This window comes from Suncus etruscus, chromosome 6, assembly GCF_024139225.1.
Source record: "Suncus etruscus isolate mSunEtr1 chromosome 6, mSunEtr1.pri.cur, whole genome shotgun sequence".
NCBI lineage: Eukaryota > Metazoa > Chordata > Mammalia > Eulipotyphla > Soricidae > Suncus > Suncus etruscus.
The window spans coordinates 114,390,540-114,405,834 of NC_064853.1; the positions used below are offsets into that span (position 1 = coordinate 114,390,540).

At 41.9% G+C, this 15,295-nt stretch overlaps 1 non-coding gene across 1 annotated transcript; it reads left to right on the forward strand.

Annotated features, from left to right (window-relative positions):
- The first annotated feature begins 2,442 nt into the window (after positions 1-2,442).
- LOC126012586 (small nucleolar RNA SNORA51) lies at positions 2,443-2,575 on the forward strand. The gene has a single exon (XR_007497040.1). It is a non-coding gene; the product is annotated as a small nucleolar RNA SNORA51 (small nucleolar RNA).
- Positions 2,576-15,295: the final 12,720 nt, after the last annotated feature.

Sequence of the window (15,295 nt, forward strand, 5' to 3'; positions counted from 1 at the left end):
CCCACTCCCTGGCGCCTGGGTTCCTGTTTACATTCTCTTATCTGCCACCCTTCCCTGGAGGAAAACAACCTTCAGAGATTATATTTAACCTTCTCATTCCTTACATTTCCTTAAGAAATGTAAAGACCCCCTTAGGCTTAGTTAGCTTTAATTGAGAATTTGTTTGCTGTCTTTTTTTTTTTCTATGAGTGATTATTGCCAAATAATAAAAGACCTACATGGAGTACAGACAGGTTTTCATGCTCTGTCCACCAGGCAGTGAGGCCCCTAACTCCATGCTGTGTCTCTAAAGTCTCTTGTAATCCTCATGGGCAACCATGCTTTAGGCCTGTTCACCTGGAGCTGGACTCCAGCACAGCTTCATTTAGATTCTGGCTGCTATATATCTGTTCTTTGTCATATTTTTCTAAAGAGACTAATTCTCTTATGAGATGGGTCTTGTCTTTTACAAATACTTATCTTTTATAAATACATGTCTGTCTTTCTTATATAAGTTGGAATGTTTGCTTCTTCTCCTAAATGATGAAGCCCAACAGAACCAATGAAGACTTTCTCAAATCATTTTTTTGTTTTTGGGCCACACCTGGAAGCACTCAGGGGTTACTCCTGACAGGCTTGGGGGACCATATGGGATGCCAGGGATCAAACCTGAGTTTGTCCCGCTATGCTATCACTCTGGCCCCTCAAACTATATTTAAGGATGTATTGTACAGGGAGTAAAATTAATCTATAAATTTGCATTTTTCTCCAATAATTTTTATTCTAAATGACTTCACATTGAAATCCCTAGTAAGAGCTGCACTAAGAACTGAGGAAACAACCACATGAGTATAGACCAACAGACTAGGGGATTTTCCTCAGACTCAACATCCTTAGGAGCTGACTATTCTTTTTCATTCATCAGATTGTTTGAAGGTGCCAGGAACTAATTAGAAAACTTCAGCGAGTTATATAACATTAAGTTTCTCTGTCTATCCAAGCAGCATATACATTCTCAGAAAAGATATTTCTTAAGAGTATAGAATATTTTGACATTATGTTTGGGAGAGGGGGAGAGCATATAAAACATAAGGACCTCTTATTTTATATAGATCAATGCTAATTCATTGATACTTCATTGAGCTCCTGGGTAAAAGAACTAAATTCATGCTTGAATACAGGTCATCTAACGCCTGGGTTTTCAACGGTCTTGATCTTAGACTACATTTTGCTCTTGCTAACACTAAACAGTATTTTGACACTATCACCATCATTGTTTTTTTTTATAAATCAAGGTCACAAAATCATGAAAATACTGCAAAAAAAAAATCATGGAACTAAAATGTATTGTGCTTGTTTATAGCATGAAAGCTGAAATAAGATGGCATTGGCTTACCCTAAGCTAGGAACAACTATTATCAGGAGGCTGAACGTATTCATTATAATGTTTCATAAAAACAACAATATTCATGTATTAATTTTGGAATTATGATTGTACAAATTAAGTGAAATGGCAAATAATGAAGGCTGACTTACACACAAATGTAGGTACATGCATAATGTTTGGGGAGCATTGAGGAAAAATAGGCACCTCTATCTGCACTGATTGAAGATAGGATGTATAGGGGCCCAGAGAGATAGCACAGCGGCGTTTGCCTTGCAAGCAGCCGATCCAGGACCTAAGGTGGTTGGTTCGAATCCCGGTGTCCCATATGGTCCCCCGTGCCTGCCAGGAGCTATTTCTGAGCAGACAACCAGGAGTAACCCCTGAGCGCTGCTGGGTGTGGCCCCCCCCCAAAAAAAAGATAGGATGTATAGAATGTAATACTTCTGTGATGACTATTATGGGCATTACCAGTACCAGGTGACCTGAACCATTATTATTTGTCTTATATGAATAAGGATGAATAGGATGCAGGAAACAGCAGGGAAGAGGAAATAAAACAGTGAAATAGTAGAAAATGAAGGGATTTAAAAAGACCTCACATGCCTTGTTTGGTTAAAACTTCTCACATTTCCTGTCATTCCCCCACATGCCAGTATCTTTTAGTTAGTAGGATTGGAAATGGGGACTTTATTTTGTCTTTGATTGCTTGCTTAAATCAGTTTAAATTAAAGTCTTGGTTACTTAATCTAAGGAGAGAATTTTGTGAATCTCTGAGCAGAAAACAATGTGTCAGCCCTTTGCTAGTCTGTCAAAGGAAGAATTACTGACATTAAGTTCTAGAAATTGGAAGTTAATAAAATCACAGATTCTTAAAAGAAAAAAGGGGGTAGGGGTAGAGGAAGGGATAGTTTAAAAGGTCCACGAAGATGCTACTCAAGCCTGGAGAAAGTGTCTTTTTTGGGATATTGGTCATGGGAATGTTGCACTGGTAAAGGATTTTATTTATATATATATATATATATATATATATATATATATATATACTAAAATCAAAAAAAAAAGAAAAGAAAAGATAAGGCCTCTCAATTCTTACCACAGGCTGTGTTCTTTACACTAACTGTATAGAAAGAGGAGGTACAGTAAATGCACCTCATATACAACTCAACACAGGCCCTTTGCCTGGTCTGTATTGTGAATTGGGAAACAATAAATTTTTTTCTGAGAATATTTGTTTGGTTTTTGGGCCACATCCAGTGATGCTCAGGGATTTCTCCTGGCTTTGCACTCAGGAACCATTCCTGGAGTGTTCAGAAGACCATATAAGATGTTGGGGATCAAACCTGGTTTGGCAGTTTTCAAGGCAAGTGCCTTGCCTACTGTACTATCTCTCCAGCCCCTTATTTTCTTTAACTTAAAAATAAGTTTTGGGGCTGGAGTAATAGCTCAGCAGTAGGGCATTTGCCTTGCATGTGGCTGGCCCAGGATAGATCCTGGTTCGAACATATGGGATGCTAGATATCAAACCTGGGTCTGCCACACACAAGGCAAATGTCTCACCTGCTATGCTATTGCTTTGGCCTCACTCCTTTTCTTATCATCACCTTCCACTTCTCAGAATTTCCAAATAAACACCTGTTTTTATTTCACTACTCCTGTCTCTTCCTGAAATTTGTTTCTGTGAGGGAAGGCGACAGACCTGAAAGGCCTGGGTAAGATCTAGGAACTGATTGCCCTTTCCTGAAAAGAGCAATTTCTTGCTCCAAATTGAGCTCACAGTTCCCTGAGAAATCGTGTGGTAGGGATCACATCCCACATTAGGCAGACCAAATGGGCTTCAGGTGAGGCTTGACAGTTGCTTAGTGGAACTGGAGGGACTTGGCTTTTATGCTGTTCAGGGGTTCATTGCAGACTTTATCTGTCTTAGATCTCCCCAACCATCCCCAATGGCAGAGACAGAAAGAAAGCTGCAGATTCTTCTCAACGCTACTGCTTCTCCTCACCAATTCACATAAGTCACCATCTTCATAATCTTAAAGATATGAGACTTTTTAGAATCAGGATTACAGGGAAGAAGGGGGGGGGCTAGTGTTCCAGTGGAAAGGATGCTGAGGTGGGTAAAGTTCTAGTGACAGTGAATCCTTGAGGTGGGAGAAACTCACCTACTCTGCACAAGAGAGCGGGATTAGAGTAACTTTGGAGATATACAAGCGTGGAGTGATTTTTACCAGAAACATTTGTTTTAGTTGAAGCCACAAGTTACAGTCTGTTGTCAGAAAGATGTGGAAGTGTGATCAGGGATTTGAGAAGAACAAATATGAAGCTTAATCACTGTGTGAATGGGAAGTGGAGTGTTAAAATTTTTGCTACTTTGCCCTTTGCTTTTTCTTCTTTCCTGAAAACTTAGGGCTCTCTGGGCTTAAGAAAAAGTTAAAACAGACAAATTGGACGCCTGAAGTTTGGAGGGTGTGACAATATCTCTGGGAGAAACTGTATGAGCCAAAAGAACTTCAAGATCATATTTGCACTGAAACCAGCCCCCTGACTACACAATACCAGCCAGTGCACATTGGGAATACATACTCTATGAGACTACCATTTTCTGTACATGTGAGGAATGTTCAAGGTATAATCCACATGTCTGACAATCTCTCTTATGAATATACATGATGGGCTAGAAAAGATAGGGCATTTGCTTTGCATGGGCAGACTTGGGTTTGATCTCTGGCATCCCATATGGTCCTTTTGAACCTGCCAGGAGTGATTTCTGAGTGTAGAGCCAGGAGAACCCTGACTACCACCACGTATGCCCCAAAAACAAAACATAAAAAAATAATATGTATGAGCTTCCTGAAAAACTTTTGAAACATGTATAAACTGGTATATTACTTTATCTTTGATAAACATAAACCTACTACTACTACATAACCCCCCACTCCCTCTCATTAAAGCTGCTTTGCCGCCCATACTGGTGGACATCCTTTCCAATTTAACTTGTTTAATTGCTGATAAAGTTTCTCCTTTCTAGTAAGCAGTTTCTGTGCCTTTTCTTGGATGACAAGAGTCAGAAAAGGATAAAGAACTAAGGGAGAGGAAACCTTATAGTCCAACTAAAGCATCTGACCAGTGTAATGTTTTTGTTTTATTATTCCTGTAGAGTTCATATCAGTTTTGAGGGCACAAACTTACACAAAATTTTGATTATTTAATAATAGGAACAACGGAACTCTCAATCACTCCAGGGAATGCAAAGTGTTCAATAACTTTGATAAACTGCTTAGCTCTTTCTTATAAAGCCAGATATACTCTTGATCATTCGATTCCATAATAAAAGGTTTCAGTTTTACACAATGAGTTGGAACCTATGTCTACCTAAAAGCTCACACACATGGATAATTATAGCAGATTTTAATAATAATTTCCTTAGTTTTGCAGCAACCAAGATGCCCTTTAGTAGATTAATGAGTGACTAAACCAGTACATCCAGAAAACCAAATGCTAAGTAGAGCTAAAAATAAATGAGCTTTGAAGCCATAAAAATACATGAAGAAAATAGTCAAGAGGGAGGGTGTTCTTTCCGAGACACCACTTTGGTCTGTGATTTGGACAAGCAAAGATCACATGGAGCCATGTTCGGAGCCATGTCCTCCCCGTGTTGCCTGCTGAAGCTTCTGACTCCCCGAGAGGCGTTTGCTTCCTAATTGCTGGAAGTCGGAAGTTCACCAGTCCCCTCCCAGCCCCTTGCAGGAACGAGGAAGCCTGGGGTCTCTTTTAAATTGCTCCTCCCCGGAACCCACTGGCTGGGACCCTGAGCAGGTGTCCAGGAATAACCCTGGGGATCGGGAGGAAAGAGAGAGGAGGCTGTGGGGGGCAGCCGAGGCTGCATCTTCCACTTAGCTTGGCCAAAAAGCCTATAGCGTGGAGCCATGCCGTCCACGTGTTGCCTGCTTCAGACTCCATCCAAAAAAAATTAAAAACAAATAACTGCAACAGAATGCCTGTCTCGAATACAGGCAGGGGATGGGAAGGGGGGGAGGGGGAATGTTACACTGGTGAAGGGGGGTGTTCTGTTTATGACTGTAACCCAACTATGATCATGTTACTTAAATAAAAAATATATTAAAAATACATGAAGGAACAATAAATTTATGTTATTAACACAAAAAAGTATATAAAAAGACTAAATATGTGTGATTACATTGTAATGACATGGCAAGAAAGACAAAACTATAGAGATTCTAACATGATCATTGATTGATTACTATCAAACTCCAGGTAAAAACAAATGTGTTGGCAGAACACAAAAAATTTTTTTCAGTGAAGCAAGTTAGTTGCTATTTTGTTTGTTTGTTTGTTTTGGGAGCCACATTCAGCTCAGGGGTTACTCCTGGCAGACTTGGGGATCATATGGGATGTGAGGGTTGAACCCGAGTCCGCCACTTGCAAGGCAGATGCCCTGCCCACTGTTCTATCACTCCAGCCCCAGTTTTGTTTTGTTCTGTTTGTTGATTTGGGGGTCACACTTAATGGTGCTCAGGAGTTTCTCCTGACTCTGTACTCAGGAATTACATGTTGCAGGCTTAGAGGGCTATATAGAATGCTTGAGATTGAACCAGGTTGTCCCATACAAAGTAAATACCCTACTCTCTGTACTGTAACTCGGGACTCAGCACAGTAGTTTGTAAGTGAAACTTATTTAGAAAAGATATAAAAGGAAAGAAAGAGAGAACTGCGCATTTGAGAGGGAACAGACAGGAAAGAAACACATAGACAAACAAAGAAGATACGTGTTCAAGGGAGAACCTGGACTTGAAGAGCAAGCCAAGTGCACAGAGAATTTTTTGACAATAAAATAATTCTGAAAAATATTATATTTGTCTAAGCCTGTAGGATCAATGCCAGTAGGAGTGAACTCTGATATAAAGATGGATTTGAGTGACAATGATGTGTCAATGTAAATTTATTGAATATATCAAATGTACTACATTTTTGGAGGGATGTTGATTGTGAAAAATAGAATGCTTGAACAAGATATGGGGGACACAGGAACTCCCCATATTGATCGATTTTGTTCTGACCCTACAATTGCACCCAAAACAAAAAGTTATGAAAGAGTAAAATAATAAGCTGGCAGGGCATTTGCCTTGCACGTGCAGTCAACCTGGGATGAACCCGGGTTCGATTTTCAGCATCCCATATGGTCCCCCAAGCCTGCCAGGAGCGAGTTCCAAGTGTAGAGCCAGGCCGAGTGCTGCCAGGTGTTGCCCCACCCCCAAACCCCCCAAAAATAATTGCCATGCAGTTACCACAATAAATATGCTACAATATTGTAAACCATTGAAGAAGGCAGTCAGATAGAGAAGGGCCCTTCATGGCAATGAGGTCTTGGGATAAAATAAGAGTTTTTAGGACATAATTATACCAGGAGATGGAATTTGAAGAAGTTGCTCTTGTTAGTAGCCCTAAGGCTTGTTTGTGGATGCAGGATCTAAGGCCATCTAAGAGAAGTCCTGGAAGGAACAAAAGCCAGAAAAGGAAGGTCAAACAAGACCATCAATTTATCCCAACCCTTCCCCTTAGCAACCACCCTAGCAATGGACTCCTACCTAAGAAGAAAGTCCCATGTGAGGCAAGTTAGGAGAAACAATATAAACCACTTAGAATAAAGGATATATGCACACATGTGTTCCCACAAACATATATCAACACTATCCCTCTTGGTATGTGTACTTTCAGACTTTTCCACTTTCCCACTGGGATGTGCGTTCTTCACCTTTGGAGAAGCCTCTGTTGAGCACATAACTCTCTTTCTCTTCTCCCCTCTTTTCCTCAGAGTTTCCAAATAAAACCTGATTTTACTTCACTGTTTGTCTTCTGAAATCTTTTTGAAGAGAGAAATGAAGGAACAGAAGGTTACGGTTAAGGTCTAGGTCTGACTTTGCTTTCCATGACCTGGCAAAGCCCACAGCCCTAGATCTCACAGCAGTCCCTAGGGTGGTCAGAGGTGAAGGTATAGGAAATAGTAGATTTTCTTCTTGGGACTGCTGCCTCTCTCCCTCCACTTCACATAAGTCCCCTGGTGACCCCTCACTCACCAGCATCGCTCCTCCACTCTATGTCCCATGCCACCTCCTTTGTGATGTGTGAATTATGAATTTACCTTCAGAAGGAGTGTACTGTGTGGACTAAGGCAATATGCTTCTGACAGACAAGCATAGTTCTGAGGGGACAAGGTGGCTTGACTTGGCAAGATCATATGAGGTCATTCTTGATTATTTTTAAAAGTTCTTCCTGAGTCAATCAACAGGTAGACAAGTAAAATAAGCAGACCAGACATGTGTTCAAGGGATTCTAATCAAGAACAGAGTAGAGATATGAAAACATATTGCTCAACCCAGTTATATAAAGATATGTCTCATAGAGACATTAAGATAACAAAGCTATTTATAGGCTTTAGATGAGATGCGACTGAGGAAGAAGGAATGGCAGCTATCTAGTCCAAAAAAGGCCCTCTCATAGGCAGGACATAGTTGTGCTATTGTGCATTTTGGAGCCCAGGATTGGGTACACATCCTGTTCTTGAGTCATCTTGAGTCAATGCAGGACTCATTCTGGGCATTAATCCTGCCACATTCCAAAGGCCTCAAATAGAATGCTTTTGTTTTCTGTCTTTTATTAATTTCAACCTCTTTACTCTCTGCCTCTTCTAGTTGATATACTTTTAAGGATTTTGATTTATCCCTCAGATAAATCTTTCTCAGTGTTTTCTGATTATTCTATTTCTGTTTTTGTTTTTTTTGTTTGTTTGTTTTTTGGGCCACACCCGTTTGATGCTCAGGGGTTACTCCTGGCTAAGCGATCAGAAATTTCCCCTGGCTTGGGGGGACCACATAGGATGCCGGGGGATCGAACCGCGGTCCTTCCTTGGCTAGCTCTTGCAAGGCAGACACCTTACCTCTAGCACCACCTCTCCGGACCCTGATGATTCTATTTCTTACTAAAGAAAAATGTGTGTGTGTGTGTGTGTGTGTGTGTGTGTGTGTGTGTGTGTGTGTGTGTGTGTGTGTGTGTGATGGGTTAGGGGCCACATCTGACTGTGCTCAGGGCTTATCCCTGAGGATATTGGTTCCCCAGTCAGGGAACAAATATGGTGTTGGAGATTAAAATTGGGTCTGCTGTAAATGACCTACCAGCTATATTGTTGCTCCAGCCATTTACATAATTTTTAAGTAAAAAGTCCCCAAACAAAATAATTTTATTTTTTAAACTATTTATTTATTGATTGATTGTTTTTTGGGCCACACCTGGCAGCACTCAGGGGTTACTCCTGGTCTGTGCTCAGAAATCACTCCTGGCAGGCTTGGGGGACCATATGGGATGCCGGGAATCAAACCAGGACCCTCTTGGGTCAGCTGCATGTAAGGCAAAAACACCCCACTGCTGTGCTATCTCTATGGTCCCCCAAAACAAAATAATTTTAGTTAAGAAAGATGGGAGAGGGCTGGACCAATAGCACAGCAGTTGGGTGTTTTCCTTGCATGCAGCAGATCTGAGACAGACCCAGGTTCAATTCCCAGCATCCTATATGGTCCCCTAATGATTTCTGAGCACAGAGTCAGACTGTAACCCAAGCCCGCCAGGTGTGGCCCCAAACCAGAGAGAGAGAGAGAGAGAGAGAGAGAGAGAGAGAGAGAGAGAGAGAGAGAGAGAGAGAGAGAGAGAGAGAGAAATATGGGAGGAAGAGATTAAGAGGAGAAAGAGAGAAAGACAGAGATAGGAGAGAGACAGGGGCCATAGAGATAGCATGGAAGTAAGGCATTTGCCTTGCATGCAGAAGGTTGGTAGTTCAAATCCCGGCATCCCATATGGTCCCCTGAGCCTGCCAGGAGCGATTTCTGAGCACAGAGCTAGGAGTAACCCTGACTGCTGCCGGGTGTGACCCAAAAACTAAAAATAAATAAATAAATAAATAAATAAATAAATGGAGAGAGACAGAGAATGTATGGTATTGAGGAGTTATGGAATGGAAGACACCTACCTTCATTATTGACCCAAGCCTAGTTTAACCTCCAACTCATTTCCATGAATGTTCTGGAAGGTGTGCTAACATTTAGGAGCACATACTCCCACCCCACTTCCCACTGCTATTCCAAAATGTCAGCATGCTTGCATAAAAACCTGTTTTTTTTTTGTTTTTTGTTTTTTTTGGGGGGGGGGGCACACCCGGCAGTGCTCAGGGGTTACTCCTGGCTGTCTGCTCAGAAATAGCTTGTGGCAGGCACGGGGGACCATATGGGACACCTGGATTCGAACCAACCACCTTTGGTCCTGGATTGGCTGCTTGCAAGGCAAACACCGCTGTGCTATCTCTCCGGGCCCTAAAAACCTGTTTTCTGAGGGTCATGGTATCTGACTGCATCAGCCTCCCTTCTCCTGTCCACTTTCTTTAGACTCCCTCTTAACATTAAATTGGCAAGCTCTTGGTTTACATGCCTGCTCTCTAATATCACCCCCCTAATTTTCAGATAACTTCTTTAACTCCATGAATAATATTTAACTACTTCCTTGCTTGGTCACTGTGACACCAGGGACCAAATCCAATTCCACAGGGAACACACCTAAGGGCTAAGGGTTGTTCGTGGTCCATTTGGGCCATACCTAGTGGACGCATGACTTTCCTGGGTTCTGTGTACAAGGAATTACTCCAAGTGGAGCTCTGGGAACCATTGTAATGATAGGGACTGGATAGCAGTCAGTGTGCCAGGCAAGCACCCAGCACTCCATACACTTTCTAGCCTGAGACCTTCTCTTCAACCACCTTTCCCTCCCAATACTTTCCCTTATTTACAAGCTTCAGCAAATTACACACTAATGATCACATTTTGTAATTCGCTGATACAACTAATGTCTATATATATATTTGTTTTTTTGGGTTACACCCGGCAGCACTCAGGGGTTACTCTTGGCTCTACACTCACAAATTGCTCCTAGCAGGCTCGGGGGGACCATATGGGATGCCAGGATTTGAATCACCATCCTTCTGCATGCAAGGCAAATGCCCTGCCTCCATGCTATTTCTTCGGCCCCTAATGTCTATATATATTTTTTTTTCTTTCTTTTGGTTTTTGGGCCATACTCGTTTGATGCTCAGGGGTTACCCCTGACTATGCGCTCAGAAATTGCTCCTGGCTTGGGGGGACCATATGGGACACCGGGGGATCGAACCACGGTCCATCCTACGATAGCGCTTCCAAGGCAGACACCTTACCTCTAGCACCACCTCTCTGGCCCTAATGTCTATATTTTTAAGTAAAAATTTATGGGATGCTTTCATGTCCATGTCTTTCTCTCTTTCTGGGTATGTCTTGCAGAATGGACAGTTGAGTAGACAGAAGCTATCAGCAACCATACACCTCACCTGCTATACTATATCTCCCATACCTATACATAAGATTTTTTTTTTGACAAAAATACAATCTTGAGAGCCAGAGTGATAGCACAGCAGTAGGGCATTTGCCTTTCACACAACCAATCCAGGGCGAATCTCAGCATCCCATATGGTCCCTAAGCCAGGAGTAACCCCTGAGAATCACAGGCCCAAAAGCCAAAAAGAAAGAAATGTTCTTAAAACTACAAAGTATTTTAAATTAAAAGTTCTGTGATTAGGGGGCCAGAGAGATAGCACAGTGGTATGGCATTTGCCTTGCATGCAGCCAACCCTGGAGGGACCTGGTCCAATTCCAAGCTTTCCATATGGTTCCCCAGCCTGCCAGAGGTGATTTCTGAGTGCAGAGCCAGGAGTAACTCCTGAGCACCACTAGGTGTGGCCCAAGAACCAGCCAACAAATCAATAAAGTTAAAAAAAATAGTTCTGTATTAGTTTCCAATATGAATCATATCTCTTTATAATAATTAAGTTCAATTTTTTTGTTTGTTTTCTGGGCCACACCTGGTGGTGCTCAGGGATTACTCCTGGCTCTGCACTCAGAAATTGCTCTTGGTAAGCTTGGGGGACCATATGGGATGCTGGGAATCGAACTCAGGTCTGTCCCATGTTAGCCGAATGCAAGGCAAACACCCTCCCGCTGTGCTATCTCTCCAGCCCCTTAAGCATTTCTTGGTAGTCCTTGTGTAAGAAGAGCAAACATAGCTTCCCAAACAGCACAAGTCTTGTCACATTTTTTATTGACCAGCTCTTTGTTCACTCCACACTGTTAAGTGGCCGGTTGCCACTCAGAGCAGAGGACACAGAGTAAAGAGGACAGAGATAGGCTTATTAAAATTCACCTCTGAGGGCCTGCAAGTGCAAGAGACTTGGAGCCAGAAATCTCAGATGGACCTCCATATGTTACTGTTCAACGTGCAGAACAGAGGAGAATATAAGGATAGATTTATTAAGACTCGGCGCTGATATTTTGCAAATCAAAGGACTTAGAGAGCTGAGAGCCCGCAAGTCTGAAACACCTGGACCTATGTGTTGTGCCCCACTCAGGAAGGGCACACATCAAAAAAGTGTTGCACTCCTGAAAGAGAATTATTTGCCAAAAAGGCCCGCTTAGAGCAGTCAAAATCAGTTGACCCTTTGCGTGGATTGTTTGGCCATAATTCTTATATGTGGCTGTAACTATCTCTCTCTTTATTTTTAACCAATATTAAAAATCAGGCCTTAGTAATTCTAACAAAGAAGGACAGTACAAATCCCGCCAAAAGTCTCCCACTAACCAACTCTTGTGTTCTTTGCTACTTTGGCGCCAAGATCATGTTTTTTCCCAAAAACTTAGCTCATAGTAAAGCAATTTTCAGTTTTCCCCCAAAACTCTAAAATATTTCTCTCTCTTCCCACTTCCCTGAAAATTACCTGTTTTTCCTGCTTACCCAAAACAAAGCTAACCCAAAACAAAACTTTTTAACTTCAGTATCGGTTCTTTAATGTGCAAATTTTATCCATGGTCTTTCATTCTCTTTCCCTAACACTCTCCCACTTTCTTTGATGTCAAAAATTACACCCTGCATTCCAAACCTCAACCTTAAAAGCTACCCAGCTCAAAAAATAAATTTGTCTTCGTCTTTCTAGACGCAAGTCCCCACGCAGTCTGTGTGGTCTCATTCATTTCATATTTCATAATTCATATTTCATATTCGCCTCTTTGTGCTCCCATTTGACTTCCAGTGGGAAAATGAACTCACTAAGGAATTGCTTAGGAACTTTTTATCTCATCAGGATAAAACAGTCCGCAGCACCTATGAGCATGGCGTAGGCATACAACTTATGCATTTTCATGCGTACAAGGCACACATCTGCATTTCTAACCCTTATCTAAACAAAGCAGAAGTTAGATTAAGCCATGAATCTTGTGTATGAGCCCCGTTTGCTTGTTGTCCTCTGGTCCCAGCCCTCCCAGGGACCCTGGGGGAAATTTTCATTTCTGTTACTGGGTGGGTCTGGTCTTCATTGTTTTACTAGGTTCAGGCCAGAACTGTGTAATGGCACTTCTCTCACTTCTCTAGTTCACAACACCACCTGGATGGATACCCCCTTTGTTCCCCTCAATCACGGGAGGTGCAAAAATGTCCAGAAACAGTGGCAGCAGCTGGTACTGGATCAGAAACAAATTGGCACAGACCCAGAGAGGGACAACTTTGCCAAAAAAGGCAAAGTGCTAAGAATAGGCGGCAAGAGGGCAAAGTTGGGAAGGGGGAAACAAATGATCTAAAGCAGCTAAAATCACCAGATTAATTTGAAGCCACAGCATCAACAAAATTTTTTTGGAGGTGAAATATTAAAATAGCATAAAGCCTCCCCTTATACCCCAAATTGAAAAAAAAATGGAATGTCTCAAAATTTAAAAGTGCTGAAGATTGAGAATTGTTTTTTATCAGTATATCCATAAACCTTGTTGGTAATGGCTTCTCTTTGTTTCTCACAGGTCTATTTTTGTTTGTTTTTGTTTGGGGGCCACATCTGGCGGTACTCAGAAGTTACTCCTAGCTCTGCACTCAGAAATTGCACCTGGCAGGCCCGGGGGACCAGAGGGAATCAAACCTGGGTTCATCCTGGGTCAGCCACATACAAGGCAAACACCTGATCACTATGGAACCACTCTGGCCCCTCATAAGTCTATTTTTTCCTTTATTTCCCAACTCTATCATTGGAGGTTGACCCCCTCCCCCAGAGCTAAATATATCGGGCTTCTCTGTTACTTTCCTGCTGGGTCAACGAGCCTCTGACCAACAGAAATAGAGAACTAGTCTTCAGTAGGAATTTTAGGGGGGTTGAGGAAGCGAGAGTAGATACAGACTCTAGTGATGGTGGAATGTTTTATGCACTAAACCACATCATTCACAGTATTGTAAACGACGAATTTTTAAAAGTAAATACTTAAAAATAATAATTTTTAATGAGTCAAGATCAGAGAGAGTCCACCCTATAGGTTCCCTAGTTCAGCAAAAAGCTCTGGCTGTGGCAACATCATTCCAACAGGGGGCGCGCCTTCATTGCCAGGTGGTAAAAAGCGGCTTAACTTCTTCCTCGAATTAAAAAAAAAATTGTTTATCACCTCATGAAGCTCACCACAAAGAGTGATGAGCTTAGTTAGAGAAATAACTACATTGAGAACTATCCTAACAATGAGAATGTATGAGGGAAATAGAAAGCCTGTGTAGAGTACGGGCAGGGGTGGGGTGGGGAGGAGGGAGTTTTGGGACATTGGGGATGGGAATGCTGCACTGGTGATGGGGGCTGTTCTTTACATGACAGAAACCCAACCACAATCATGTTTTTAATCAAGATATTAAATGAAATATTATTTAAAATTTTTGTTTTTCAGTGTTTTAAATATAGGAAATACTTTAGAATGCCTGTAGCAAAGAGCCCTTTTTGTTTTTACTTGTTTTTTGTGTTTTTTTTGTTTTTGTTTTTGTTTGTTTTGCTTTTGGGCCACACCCAGTGGCGCTCAGAGGTTACTCCTGGCTATGTGCTCAGAAATTGGGACCATATGGAATGCTGGGGATTGAACCCAGGTCCGTCCTGGGTCAGCCACATGCAAGGCAAACACCCTACAACTGTGCTATCGCTCAAGCCCCCATTTTTTGGTATTTAAGAAAAATTTGTAACCATGATAAATCTTTGTGGTCTGCATTCACACTGCTTAGTATAGGACATAGCGACAGTTTCTCTTTCAAGGGGCTCCAGATTTAAAAGAGCTGAACAGGGTCCGGAGAGAGATCATGGAGGTAGGGCATTTGCCTTGCATGCAGAAGGACAGTGGTTCGAATCCCAGCATCCCATATGGTCCCCTGAGCCTGCCAGGCGCAATTTCTGAGTGTAGAACCAGGAGTAACCCCTGAGCGCTGCCAGTGTGACCCAAAAACCAAAACCATCCAACCTAATAGATAAATAAAATAAAATAAGAGAGCTGAATGGTGTTGAACCTACTCTTTCAGGCAGAAGAGAAGTTCTGGTTTTAAATGGTTCAAGTAGGGGGCCGGAGAGATAGCATAGAGGTAGGGCATTTGCCTTGCATGCAGAAGGATGGTGGTTCAAATTCTGGCATCCCATATGGTCCCCCGAGCCTTCCAGGAGCGATTTCTGAGCGTAGAGCCAGGAGTCACCTCTGAGCGCTGCCTGGTGTGACCCAAAATAAATAAATAAATAAATAAATAAATAAGTAAATAAATAAGTAAATAAAATGGTTCAAGTAATACTCAGTTAATGATTTTGTAAGGGGAGGCAGAGAGATGAAAACTCTGCTGTGGTTTGAGTAGACTGTGATGAATCAGAAACAAGTTTGCTGTGACTCTTTCAGCCTATGTCCTGGTATACAGGAAAGCAACTTCACTACAAATCATTACTTCCATACAAGCATAGCAGCACATATGTAGCTGAAAGGAGAAAAATATCATAAGAGGTTGAAGAATAATGTGTCTGTGTGT